Source organism: Cryptomeria japonica, unplaced genomic scaffold (assembly GCF_030272615.1).
Source record: "Cryptomeria japonica unplaced genomic scaffold, Sugi_1.0 HiC_scaffold_26, whole genome shotgun sequence".
NCBI classification, from domain to species: Eukaryota; Viridiplantae; Streptophyta; class Pinopsida; order Cupressales; family Cupressaceae; genus Cryptomeria; species Cryptomeria japonica.
In genome coordinates this window covers 1083278-1087500 of record NW_026728848.1, presented here as the reverse complement: position 1 = coordinate 1087500, position 4223 = coordinate 1083278, and the positions used below count along the sequence as shown (strand labels likewise).

At 64.1% G+C, this 4223-nt stretch overlaps 1 non-coding gene across 1 annotated transcript; it reads right to left on the bottom strand.

Moving 5' to 3' along the window:
- Positions 1-4104: 4104 nt before the first annotated feature.
- LOC131861362 (5S ribosomal RNA) lies at positions 4105-4223 on the bottom strand. Its single transcript, XR_009360436.1, has one exon. It is a non-coding gene; the product is annotated as a 5S ribosomal RNA (ribosomal RNA).

The following is a 4223-nucleotide window of genomic DNA, read 5'->3' as shown; positions in this document are numbered from 1 at the left end:
CCCCGGGTGTGCACCTCGGGTGCGCACCTCGCGTGCACCTTCGCTGCGGTGGGCACCTTGGCTGGGTTGCGCGCCTTGGTGGGCACCATGCAGTGCACGAAGTCGGAGCCCGGATTGCCCCGGGCGCGCACCTCCGCCAGGGTGGGCACCTTGGTGCGCACAACTTGCCTGGGCTGCGCACCAGGAAGGGCTCAAGATGGCACCCGCGTTCCGTTTTTTTCACTATCTTTCAGAACGGAAATTTTAAAATCTCGTTTTTTTTTGCCTTTTCTGGAAATTAGTGAAGGCAGCGCATCAAAGGTGCGCAACGCTGGTGCGAACCTGGGAGCGCTCCGATGTGTGCTCCAAGGTGCGGCGTGCACGAAGTCGGACCCCGGTTTGCCCCGGGTGCGCACCTCGCGTGCACCTTGGTGCGCACACCTTGGCTGGGTTGCGCGCCCTGGTGGGCACCATGGTGCGCACCAAGGAGTGCTCCGAAGTGTGCTCCAAGGTGCGGCGTGCACGAAGTCGGAGCCCGGTTTGCCCCGGGTGCGCACCTCGCGTGCACCTTCGCCGCGGTGGGCACCATGGCGTGCACGAAGTCGGAGCCCGGTTTGCCCCGGGTGCGCACCTCGCGTGCACCTTCGCCGGGGTGGGCACCTTGGTGTGCAGACCTTGGCTGGGTTGCGCGCCCTGGTGGGCACCATGGTGCGCACCAAGGAGCGCTCCGAAGTGTGCTCCAAGGTGCGGCCTGCACGAAGTCGGAGCCCGGTTTGCCCCGGGTGTGCACCTCGGGTGGGCACCTTGGTGCGCATGCCTTGCCTGGGCTGCGCACCAGGGCGGGCTCAAGATGGCACCCGCGTTCCTTTTTTTTCACTATCTTTCAAAACGGAAATTTTAAAATCTCATTTTTTTTTGCCTTTTTCTGGAAATTAGTGAAGGCAGCGCATCAAAGGTGCGCACCTCGCTGCCCACCACGGTGCGCAACACCGGTGGGCACCCGGGAGTGCTTCGAAGTGTGCTCCAAGGTGCTGCGTGCACGTTGTCGGAGCCCGGTTTGCCCCGGGTGCGCACCTCGCGTGCACCTTCGTCGGGGTGGGCACCTTGGCTGGGTTTGCCCCGGCTGCGCTCCGAAGCGGGGTTATTGGAGCGCCGCCTCTTTTTTTGTCGGAGCGTTTGGTGGGGTTTCTCGCATTGGCTCTTCCGAGGCCCGGTTGCCACCCTGGCGCGCACGAAGTCGGAAGTAGGGTTAATTGCCCGGGTGCGCACCTTTGCCAGGGTGGGCACCTTACCTGGGCTGCGCACCAGGGCGGGCTCAAGATGGCACGCGCGTTCCGTTTTTTTCACTATCTTTCAAAACGGAAATTTTAAAATCTCCTTTTTTTTTTGCCTTTTCTGGAAATTAGTGAAGGCAGCGCATCAAAGGTGCGCACCTCGCTGCCCACCTTGGTGTGCTCTGAGGTGCGCACCCGGGAGCGCTACGAAGTGTGCTCCAAGGTGCGGCGTGCACGTTGTCGGAGCCCGGTTTGCCCCGGGTGCGCACCTCGCCTGCACCTTGGCCGGGGTGGGCACCTTGGCTGGGTTTGCCCAGGGTGCGCTCCGAAGCGGGGTTACTGGAGCGCCCCCTCTTTTTTTGTCAGAGCGTTTGGTGGGGTTTCTCGCATTGGCTCTTCCCAGGCCCGGTTGTTGGGTGCGCTCCCACCCTGGCGCGCGCGAAGTTGGAAGTTGGGTTAATTGCCCGGGCGCGCACCTTCGCCAGGGTGGGCACCTTGGTGCGCACACCTTGGCTGGGCTGCGCACCAGGGCGGGCTCAAGATGGCACCAGCATTCCCTTTTTCTCACTATCTTTCAAAACGGAAATTTTAAAATCTCGTTTTTTTTTTGCCTTTTATGGAAATTAGTGAAGGCATCGCATCAAAGGTGCGCACCTCGCTGCCCACCTTGGTGTGCTCCGAGGTGCCCACCACGGTGCGCAACGCCGGTGCGAACCCGGGAGCGCCCCGATGTGTGCTCCAAGGTGCGGCGTGCACGAAGTCGGACCCCGGTTTGCCCCGGGTGCGCACCTCGCGTGCACCTTGGTGCGCACACCTTGGCTGGGTTGCGCGGCCTGGTGGGCACCATGGTGCGCACCAAGGAGCGCTCCGAAGTGTGCTCCAAGGTGCGGCGTGCACGAAGTCGGAGCCCGGTTTGCCCCGGGTACGCACCTCGCGTGCACCTTCGCCGGGGTGGGCACCTCGGCTGGGTTGCGCGCCCTGGTGCGCACCAAGGAGCGCTCCGAAGTGTGCTCCAAGGTGCGGCGTGCACGAAGTCGGAGCCCGGTTTGCCCCGGGTGCGCACCTTCGCCGCGGTGCGCACCATGGCGTGCACGAAGTCGGAGCCCGGTTTGCCCCGGGTGCGCACCTCGCGTGCACCTTCGGCGGGGTTGCGCGCCCTGGTGGGCACCATGGTGCGCACCAAGGAGCGCTCCGAAGTGTGCTCCAAGGTGCGGCGTGCACGAAGTCGGAGCCCGGTTTGCCCCGGGTGCGCACCTCGCGTGCACCTTCGGCGGGGTTGCGCGCCCTGGTGGGCACCATGGTGCGCACCAAGGAGCGCTCCGAAGTGTGCTCCAAGGTGCGGCGTGCACGAAGTCGGAGCCCGGTTTGCCCCGGGTGCGCACCTCGCGTGCACCTTCGCCGCGGTGGGCACCATGGCGTGCACGAAGTCGGAGCCCGGTTTGCCCCGGGTGCGCACCTCGCGTGCACCTTCGCCGGGGTGGGCACCTCGGCTGGGTTGCGCGCCCTGGTGCGCACCAAGGAGCGCTCCGAAGTGTGCTCCAAGGTGCGGCGTGCACGAAGTCGGAGCCCGGTTTGCCCCGGGTGCGCACCTCGCGTGCACCTTCGCCAGGGTGGGCACCTCGGTGCGCACACCTTCTCAATGTTTTCTTGCCTTTTCTGGAAATTGGTGAAGGCAGCGCATCAAAGGTGCGCACCTCGGTGTGCTCCGAGGTGCGAACCCGAGAGCGCTCCGAGGTGCCCACGAAGTCGAAAGTCGGGTTAATTGCATTGTTTTCCCCGGGTGCGCTCCGAGGTGCGCAACATCGGCGCGCACCAAGGAGGGCTCCGAAGTGTGCTCCAAGGTGCGCACGATGGCGTGCACCTCTGGTGCGCACGATTCGGAGCTCGGTTTGACCGGGGTGCGCACACCTTGGCTGGGTTGCGCACCTTTTGTGCGCTCCAAGGTGCGCACGAAGTCGGAGCTCGGTTTGCCCCGGGTGCGCACCTTCGCCAGGGTGCGCACCTTGATGCGCACGCCTTGGCTGGGCTGCGCACCTTGGTGGGCGCCATGGTGCGCACCTTTCGTGCGCTCCAAGGTGCGCACGAAGTCGGAGCTCGGTTTGCCCCGGGTGCGCACCTTGGTGGGCGCCATGGTGCACTCCGAGGTGCCCAAGATTGGTGCGCACCAAGGAGCGCTCCGAAGTGCGCTCCAAGGTGCGCGCGAAGTCGAAAGTTGGGTTAATTGTCCGGTTTGCCTCGGGTGCGCACCTTGCGTGCACCTTCGCCAGGGTGGGCGCCTTGGTGCGCACACCTTGGCTGGGCTGCGCACACCTTGGCACCCGCGTTTCCTTCATTTTAAATTTTTTTTTTTTACAATCTCTCAAGTGGGAAATTCTATAATCTCAACTTTTTTTGCCTTTTCAGGAAACTTTTGAATGGAGCGCATCATTGGTGCGCTCCGAAGTGTGCTCCAAAGCTCTCTCCAGCTGCGTGCACCTGCCCCGGCCGCGCACCCGGCCCCGCCCAGCTTCGCTCACCTGTCCCGGGCGTCTGGTGCGGAACCTTAGAGTAAGAAACATCACCGTGCACCTTGGCCAACGTGCGCGACTCGACCGAGCGCGCACTGGCCGAGGTGCACACCGATTTCACCTGGGTGCGCGCGCAGCACCTCGGGCGCACCGGGGTGCGCGCACAACGCCCGGGTTGCACCGTGGCCTGTGTGCTCGGGGTGCCTCGGGTGCGCGCTCGGTGTCGCCCCCGCGCGCGCGGTAGTGCGGGCAGCGCACCCCGGCCCGGCCCGGCCCCGACGAGAACGCAAACGGGCAAAAGGTTTATTCAAATAGCATTGCGACGCCCGGCGAAAAACTAAAAAAGGGTGCAACACCGGGACTTCCCGGGAGGTCACCCATCCCAGTACTACTCCGGCCCAAGCGCGCTTAACTGCGGAGTTCTGATGGGATCCGGTGCACTAATGCTGGTATGATCGCACCC